Consider the following 10,221-nt stretch of genomic DNA (forward strand, 5'->3'; position numbering starts at 1 on the left):
CAATAACACATGAATAACACACAATAACACATGAATAATACAGGAGAGAATATTCTCCCGCGTTACTGCGCCGTTTTTTTCTCTATCGAGAATATTTCCCGTGTTATTCAAGTGTTATTGTGTGTTATTCATGTGTTATTGTATCTTGAGAATATTCTTGGTGTTATAATAACACAATAACACATGAATAATACACAATAACACATGAATAACGCGCAATAACACATGAATAACACATGAGAGAATATTCCTCGTGTTACTGCGCCGTTTTTTTTGCTCTGCCGCGCGGGATGTCATGGCGTGTTTTGATTGGCTACGCACGTTATTTTTACGTGCGTAGTACTGATGTAATATTTCTTCTTAGATTTGCGAGTTTAGCTTGTTTAGGGGTGTGCATTTAATTTATTTGATTTATTTGGATTATAAAATTTTAAAAAAATTAAATTTTTTACATTTAAAAAATTTATTCGGACGGAACAAATCTAAATAATAATTTCGTTCAATTTTTTTTATTTGACTTTGATTAAATTAAAATTACTCGCAATGAATTAAGTATACTATATAATTTGAAAGCAATAAACATATTTGAAATTATATAAATGTGCGTTAAAAATATGCTAGTGCTGATTTAAAAGAGATCTACTTGTACTAAAGGTTTGTCAGACGATTGAAGTTCCGCCAAACGATCTAAGGTCTTTTTGATGATTGAAGGTCTATTAAACAAATGAAAGTATGAAGGGTCATCCAAGTCCGCCAGATATGAGCATCTATGCCAACTACTAGATAATGGACCAGTACCTTCGACAATCTAGCAAGTATCAACCTAAGATTCTTTCAATAACTCCCCCAACAACCTTTGCACAACGTAATTGAAGAACATAGCATTATGATTTAACAAAATATTGACTAAAATCAACGCGAATGAAGAACATGATATTCTACCAACATCAAATTTATTACTATGCATAATAACATTAAACTTCAAATTTTAGTTTAATGATTTATGGAATCAAAATTATAAACACAATGATGAAATAATATAAGGAAAATTAAATGAAGAACTAGAACTATGATTCCACTTTGATTTCATTAATCAAATGGTCAAGAAAATCACTAAAATGAGTTGCAAATATAATACTCATTATGTACATTCAAGCAAACATAAATAAAGCAAATTCATCATAAAATATAAAATGACCTAAATCAATCTTTTTTTCTATCTATTTATCTCATGTATTACAAAAATTTTACTATTATAAAGTTTAGCATGGATTTCCTCATTTCTAGTTTCATCTTTATTGTTAATACTCGATTATAATAGACTTTGACCCCCTGCATATTAATTTTTGTAGAAATTTGCCACAAAATTATATCATAATTTTATAAAAACAAAAAAAATAAATAGTGATTGAATACTAGCAAAAAAAGTTCCAGCACGTAACTAATCCTCATAACACGCCAATGCTTGAATCTTCATTGAGTTTAGTGTGCATTGTGTTGGATTGATTATTTTTTCACCCATATTGAAAGATTGACTCGTAAGCTATAGTCGATACATGAATTAAGAAAATATTCCTATCTATGGATGTTATTTCAAGTAATGTTGTTGTGGACTTGCTTTAATAATCTAAAATATCATATCTAAGTATCCATGTAACATTGGCTCTACCACATAAAGATCAAGTTGTGGCTTTCTTGTGCTCTCTCTTCACTTTCTCATTATGTATTATTTAAATGTAATAGTTGGAGCAATGCAAAGTTTGAATAAATCATTCATATGACCAACTTATGTTGAATATTATTCACATTCGTTGTCTCTTAATGCTCAAACAAACAACAAAACAAATCCCTTATTTTCTATACATGAAAATACTTACTATCTTCATAAAAGTTAAATTATAAAACTTCAAATAATCAAGCTTCTATCTTGGAAACAAAACATGAGCATAATAGAGCTCTAAATTATTCAAACCAATACTTATTAATTTTTTTTCAAACTTATAACCATATATGTTATGAAATGTAGAGGCCATGCAATATAGTTCAACAAATTGGTTTGAATTTTCCAAACACTGTAAAAATAAATATTTATTATATGAGCTTTGGTGGCTCAAAATAAGCATTCAACCCCATAAAGACTTCAAGAAAAGTACACAAGCTCTCCAATTTTTGTCATTCTATGTTTATGACCTTTAAAAATTTATAATTGTTATCATGTTTGTACATAAAAAATATGATTGCACATATATTGAGGAAATTCAACGGATTTCATTGAGTAGAAACCATAGAATTGCATCAAGAGTCAAAAGATGAAGACGTCAAGTGTTATTCTCATCGGTAAGAACCACGAGCCAACCAAACGAAAGCTCAGCCAAACGAAAGAACGGGAGACAACTAATCCGAGGGACAGTTAGCTACAACTAGCTTTCTCAAATGATTTCGGGATTGTCAGATTGCAGTGATACATCATCTGTCTGATGATCCAAGTTCAACTTAACGATAAGAGGGCATTTACCAAGGATTCTCTTGCGGAGGCCGATCGAAGACCTTCCAGCCGATCGAAGAATTAAAAATTTGAATGTTTGCTCAGTTGGAACGAGTGCGCACACGACCAAGCACACAAGAGTGCAGTTGTGGCTGCACACGCGACAAAACCAATGCTTGAGAATAGTTCACAAATCGTTAAGCCAGCGTGAACAATTACGCAATAACTCCCATGTGCTTGCTCGCGGGTGCACTCGTCATCCTGTTGGGACACACACTTGCCCGCATGCACCATTCCACATGATCTAGCCCACTCGTGCCTACCCACACACGCACGCGCTTCCCTCACACAAACACACCCACATCTTTGCCCACAACTCATGCGTATTCATGTGAGCATGCTCTTACCCATGGGGGCATGCCCTCATGTGCACTCACCGACGCACCTACGCGCCCCCATGCAAGCTATTACATCCCTGCTTGCACCCATTCTCACACGTGAACTTGTTATTTTCTCGAGCACAATATTATGCTCATTTGCTATCAAGGTTATATACGTGCACTCGAACATACATGCTTATACACGCCCATACGTCTCTCACCACAGGCCGCCAACGCCAAGGCACACTAATAGTGACAATAACAACATGATTAACAAATTTTTCCACACGTGTTTATTTCACTAATTTGCAAGATTGTAGACTCAATTTTGGCATTCTCAAAACTCCATGTAGCATATATGGGTAAACGAGGATAATTTGAAATGTTGAAAATATTTTTTCTAATTTGCGAATTTCTGGAATATCTTAAATTATGATGAAATTTTTTTCATTGGCTCGTGTTTTTAAATGACACAAGCATCAACGGTGAAAAATATAACGGCAATTGATGTGTCGCCAATAAAATTTTGTCATAGAGCAAGATTTTCAATGCCTTTTGTAGGAATAAACTTTTCTAAGTTAAAATTCATCAAAGTTATGATTTAATCAAATTTACAATTAAATTGAGTTTCTAAAACAAACAAATCCAGCTACTCAAATTTGATTCAATTCAAGTAAAATCAAGTCTAGATCAAACAATCAAAGAACAATTATAGATTTTAATTCGTTAATTAAATTGTTAAATGAACTTCAAATTTGACATACTTAGTCAAATCAAGTATCTCGATGATTTTCTTAGCGAGCCTAAAATCGCTCAAATTCATTAACACTAAGACACGAAAAATCCTTAAAATATCACTTTTTATCAAGGGCAATAAGCATTGAGCATTCAACAAGGTGGTTAGGGGAGTTATGTACCAAAAACCAAAACTCTCTTCCCAAAAAGCTATAAATATGCCCCCTCTCATTAGTTAAAGAAAGAGAGGGAGAAGACTAAGTGAAATTTTCAGAGACTATTTTTGTAAAGAAAACCCCGACTTCCGTAGCCACCGACTATTGACGACCACTTGCGTTTATTGTCGCTGGCCACAATTAACTACAACCCGCTGTCACCATCTGTCGCAACCGACCACTGGTTGTCGGTGATCACTATTGGCTACAGTTGAAACAAGAATACAGTTGTTGTTGAATTTCCTAACACTTATATTTTTTGACATATATAAATACAATTATAGTATTAAATATAAAATCGTAACATATTTCTCTCTGTTGTGAGAGAAGGCAATACATTTGTACTTATAAATATATAGTGAATTACTTTGTCTTGACAATGCCTCGTAGTTTTTTTTTTTCTCTTTTAGGGTTTTTCACGTAGAATTTATGGTGTCTCCTTTCCCTGTTTTTTTTATCTATAAAAGCTACGATAAATTATTACTCTACCACCACAAAATTTCCAACACACAATAATGATAAAAAAAGAAATTACTCATTATGTTCATCTGATAGGTTAAACATCTCCTAATTTTAACAACTATCTTAGAAAGATCTTCCAAAAAGAATAAATATTAGAGTAGAATTAAACTAAATATATCTATAATGAGGAATACATTATTTAACCAAATAAAAATTAAATTTGGAATGTCTCCATATAATTTTAGACTCATCCATAAAATTATCTAAATAAAGAAGTAGCAAGATAACAATTAGATTTAGGCAAAGTAAAAATATATCATATTATTATGAACAATAAAATTATTAATCATGAAACTATTTTTCTTTCTAAGACATTAAGTTAATGTGATAGATTGAAATCAATTATAAAAACTAACTCTAGATAATAACTTTGATAAATTAAATACGTTGGCACATATCAAATAAAAGGTATAAATCCCTACGAATTAGATAAAAATTTTAAGCTTATGAATATCATAATTTCTTATTTCTCACTCATCAATAAATATTATATCAGGAGTTTAAATATAAAAATATATCAGGACTTCAATCACAATACAATATAATCTGATCTCATCATAGATTAAATTATTTAATTTCTTTTATTTAAAAAGTGGCATCAAAGCCGTTCTGTCTCTCTTTCTACGTTCAAAGCCAAGTTCTCTCTTCCAGCTCACGCATTCCTCGAGCCCCGCACTTCTGAATCGAGCATTTTCTGCAACTAATAACCTGATATAGACGAGAAACCACATGACCCCGATCTTCTTCCCGGAGGCAGCAACAGATGCTAATGGATGGCATCGATGACCCTTACCCCTCTGCTCCCACCGCAGCCAAGAATGTCTTCATCCTCCAGCGATCGCTCACCTACCACCATACATCACACCGCCGCGCCCGCAACTTGTCCCATCCGTTTTTGTAGAACCCCAGCCGACGGTAACCCCATTGCCGATTCCCGCGTCATCTTCTACAGCACCTCGCTACGCGGCATCCGGCGAACTTACGAGGATTGCTGCGCCGTTCGCGCCATCCTCCGCGGCTTCCGAGTCGCGATTGACGAGCGGGACGTCTCTATGGACGCGGCGTATCGGGGCGAGCTCCAGGGGCTGATTGGTTGGAAAGGGAAGCCGGTGTCTCTACCTCAGGTTTTCGTGTGCGGTCGCCACATCGGCGATGCGGGGGAATTGCGGCAGCTGCACGAGTCTGGAGAGATGGCGAGATTGCTTGAGGGGGTTTCCCGGCAGGATCCATCATTCGTATGCGGGGATTGCGGCGGGGTTCGCCATGCGGGAATTGCAGTGGGAGCCGGAAGGTGTTTGTGGAAGAGGAAGGGAGGATGCAGCGGTGTGAGGAGTGCAACGAGAATGGATTGGTACGATGCCCTAGCTGCTGTTCTTCTTTCCCTTGAAGTATAGAATGATTATTTGGGAACTAGATGTCCTGCAAAAGAATTTGCTATATAAAACAAAGTGCTGTCAACTTTTTCTTGCTTCATTTTTGAGCTGATTCATGATTGGTTGTAGAAAATTGTTTTTTCTTTCTGGGAGTGGGCTTGGTAAACAGATCATTAATGAACATGTAAAGGGGAAGGGTGAAATATCGTGTTATGAAGTGTATTATCAATTATCTGTAGAAGACGTTTAAGAGGAGGACATCTATGTCTCTGTCCTTTCTGTGTTCATTCTCGTATATGCATACATTTTAGAAATATGCCTATACCTTATTATTTGTAATTTGCATGTTTGCCTCTTTTCTAATACCAAATAAATTTTTATTGGACCTCTCACAATTGCGTTTAAGAGTTGTAGAAATGCTGTCAATTCTCATCTAATTTATTTATGAATTCTATTTTGGTGACATTATTAGAATATGTTTATACTAACCCCTTATATTTATTTATTTAATATTTTAATAAGTAAATCATATTTAAAATATATGCATGAAAAAAATATCTTTGAGTATTTTGCTTTAGATAATTAAGAATAGTCATATTTTTGATGTAATGTAAATATAAAAAATTCAAGGTTTGTTTGGTGCCGTTGTGCCGCTGCAGCAGATTAGAGAAGCGAGTGTGAAGTTGCCATGGAAGAAAGAAGCTGCGTGACTATTAAAATTTTTTTTTATTTTCAAAAAGTACCGCAGCTTTATGGCAGTTGCCGCACTTAGGGCTTGTTTGGGGAAAAAATATTACATCAGGACTTCACATGTAGAACTGCTTACGGAGTCCAATTTCGAGTTGACACGTGTAAGGCCCCACCTACATAAAAGATGTAGAAAAGAAACGAAACTCGTGACCCCGCCCGACCAATGCGTTATAGAAATATTCCATCGCATAAGAATATTCCCTCGCATTATTTTGAATATTTTTCGTGTTATTTATGTGTTATTGGTGTGTTATTGAGCTGATTCAATCGAATGACGACATAAAAACTTTTACTGATGTGATATCAATGTGTTATGTAAATGATTTTGAGTTAATATTATTGTTTAAAGAACAATAATATCTCAAAATCACCTCAGTCACTATTTTTAATGTGTTATTGATGTGTTATTCATGTGTTATTGATGTGATACAATCCAATGACAAGATGTAAATTTATGCTGTTGTGATGATCATGTGTTATGAAGGTGATTTTGAGTTGGTATTGTTGTTTAAATAATATTAACATCTCAAAAGCACCTCAGTTACTGTTTTTAATGTGTTATTGATGTGTTATTCATGTGTTATTGATGTGTTATTGAAATGATATAATCTAATGACAAGATGAAACTTCTACTGATGTGTTATTCATGTGTTATAGATGTGATTTTGAGTTGGTATTGTTGTTTAAAGAACAATAACATCACAAAATCACATTAATAACACAATAATAACACATGAATAATGCGAAAAGTATTTAGAATAATGTGTACAATATTCCTATCACACGGCGGCAAGGATAAATAACAAAAAAATATTTTCTTATAACACATGGGCAAGTTTCTATAATGTGGAGAAATATACATAATAAGATGAAATATTCCTATAACACATCAGTAAGTAACACATCAGTAGGGCCGGGTCGTGCGTTTTTTTTTTTTTTTTTTTTTTTTTTGTAGGTGACCCTCGACCTTCCACGTGTCAGCTCGAGATTGGACTCTGCAAGCAGCTCTGCATGCGCAGTCCTGATGTAATATTTTTTTCTGTTTGGGGAGGAGGGTGTTTCACTGATTCCTGCTTCGTAAAAAAACATAAGGGTTTGTTTGGGGAGCTTTGTTTGCGTTGCTTCTGGGAAAATCTCATCGTTAGAATGAGGGTTTATGGAATGGCGCGGAGGAGATTTTTAAAAGTTTCAGTATGAAATTTCTAATAAGTTATGAGAATTGTGTGGTGTGCAAATAGGCGTGTGTTATGATATTTGTTATATGTGAACACATAAGAGTTTTGTGCCATGTATGTTAATGCTTTCGGTGGGAGTTTTATGGTTTTGGTTAAAGGTGTATTTCTTTTTTTATGTGTAAAGATGAAAAGTGGGTGTGAGATTTGTAAATTCTTAAGAATTCTGTGGTATGCATGTAAGTGTGTTCTGTGATATTAAAGATACTTGAATACATAAGAGTTTTGTGCTATGTGTGTAAATGCCAAAGAAATGAATGGTTTTACAGCTTTTTGATTTACGGTTCAAATTCAAGATTTGCCTCACATCAACAATTTTGTGAGTTGAGATGGTTTCGGAGGGAGTGTTCTAGTTTTGGTTAAATGTATATTTCAGTTTTGACAATTTCACTTTTATAGTTTAGGTATGAGATTTGTGTCAAGATGAATGTTGAGGTGTAAGATTTTGTAAATTCCCAAGAATTGTGTGGTATGTATTTATGTGTGTGCTGTGAAATTAAGGATATGTGAATACATAAAAGTTCTGTACTTTGTATGTAAATGCATGAGAACTTAGTAGTTTTATAGCCTTTTGATTTGTTGTTCATATTCAAGAGTTGCCTCGCATCAACAATTTTGTGGGCTTGTTATGGTTTCGGTAGGAGTGCTTTGGTTTTGGTTGAAGGTGTTAGTATTGCAATCATTCTATGATTTGAATTTATGTGTGTAATTGAGAGAATTTAGGTGTGAGCTTTGTAAATACATAAGAACTCTGTGCACCCAAATTCGGTGGGATTGTTGTCGTTGTAGTTAAAGTTCCCGAATTTAGATGGGATTGTGGCAGTTTAACATATATTTTGAAAATTTTACTTACAAACGACTCAATTCTCATGCATTTACATGTCTAACACTTATCAGTTAAAGTCTACATACTTGAGACCTTACATTGGAATGACAATGTATATTTTAGTTTTGGAAATTTCACTTTTATACTTACTATTAATGATTCCAGTGGTATGTGCGTAAAGATGAAAGTTTTGGTGTGAGATCTGTAAATACCTAAGAATTGTGTGTTATGTTTGTTAAGTACGTGAGAGATGTGTTTTGTGATATAAAGATATGCAAATACATTAGTGTTTTGTGCTATTTATGCAGATACATAAGAGCTTAGTAGGTTTTCTTACGAAATATTGTGGGGTTTGCTTTGGAGTCGGTGGGATTTTTTTTGTTTTATTTTCAGTTGATGGCTTTATAGTTGAATGGTGATACTTTAACATATGTTTGGAAGCTTTACATACATGTGACTTAGTTCTTATGTATGTGTTTTACCTTTGTAATGACCGGATGAAAGGTTGTGCTCATGATAGTCACATCTTCAAATATGCAACTCGGAGGCTTGATTATAAATTCTCATTGGTGACTTCTGGTCATTTTAATTAATCTATTTATTCTAAACATAGTTGTGGTTATTTGTTCTTATATTGCTTACTTACAGGGAAGTATGTCCTTGTCGATGTTGGGTATCTCATCCCGTGCAACAAGTTTTTTGAAAGCTTTTTCACAACACGATGTATCACATTCCAGATTTCAAGCGCAACAGTGCAATTGAGAGAGCATTTGGTGTATTAAAAAAATGGGCCGTACTCCTAGATATAACAACATTTCATTCAAGAAGCAAGTCAAAATAGTTGTAGCAACGGTAACTGCGTAATTTCATTTGCAAACATTCATCTCAAGATGATATGGACTTCGGGATCTTAGATGAGGATCCCACGTGCATACCCGTTGAAGCATTCAAATATCATACATGCAACCAATATTGGAAGAAGATTTGGGTGTTAAGATACTCGACTGAAGGGTGTTCAGGAGATGATTCAGTTGAGAGAACAAATCACCAATGTCTTAGTGAGCGAGCCAAATACATATAACTGATCAATTGATGGAACATGAATGACTTTTGAGATGCCTTTTAATTTTTTTCATTGAGTTGGATAAAACTGCATTGGTTAATACAATTCATATTTAATTCATGAAATTTTATTGGTTTTTTTAATTAAACTATGAATATGCTCTAGGTGCTCCCATTATGAACATGTTAAGATTTCGTCCACAATTTTTTTTATTATTAATAACATGTTTACTTCGCTCCCACCTGGATGGCCTTAAGGGCAACCATGGGTTTTTTATTTTTATTTTTATGAGGTATGTGATGAGCCATATGACTCGAGGAGCTCTTCTAGATGACCTTATTACTACTTTATGTATGATTTGGTATTAAGGGCTTTAAGGCTACCAAGACCTTTTTTATGGGTTCATTGTCTTGCTTATGACATTTTACTCTTTTTATACTGACTCTGAACTCAGATTGTTACTGTAACAATAACCTTCAATACTTTTATATTTTTTGTATGTTTTTTTTCCTTCTAATTCCTTATTTTAATATCGATTTAAGCTTAAAATATGCATTTTTAAAAAAATATGAGTGCAAGAAATTTCACTGACTCTAGAATTGTATAATGCCACTACGGCTTGCACTTTGTATGCATGTCT

General features: G+C 34.0%; 1 pseudogene; it reads left to right on the forward strand.

The window, feature by feature from the left end:
• The first annotated feature begins 4,943 nt into the window (after positions 1-4,943).
• Positions 4,944-6,091, forward strand: LOC110028175 (annotated as a pseudogene).
• The last annotated feature ends 4,130 nt before the right edge of the window (positions 6,092-10,221 follow it).

Source organism: Phalaenopsis equestris, unplaced genomic scaffold (assembly GCF_001263595.1).
Source record: "Phalaenopsis equestris unplaced genomic scaffold, ASM126359v1 Scaffold000499, whole genome shotgun sequence".
Lineage (NCBI taxonomy): Eukaryota > Viridiplantae > Streptophyta > Magnoliopsida > Asparagales > Orchidaceae > Phalaenopsis > Phalaenopsis equestris.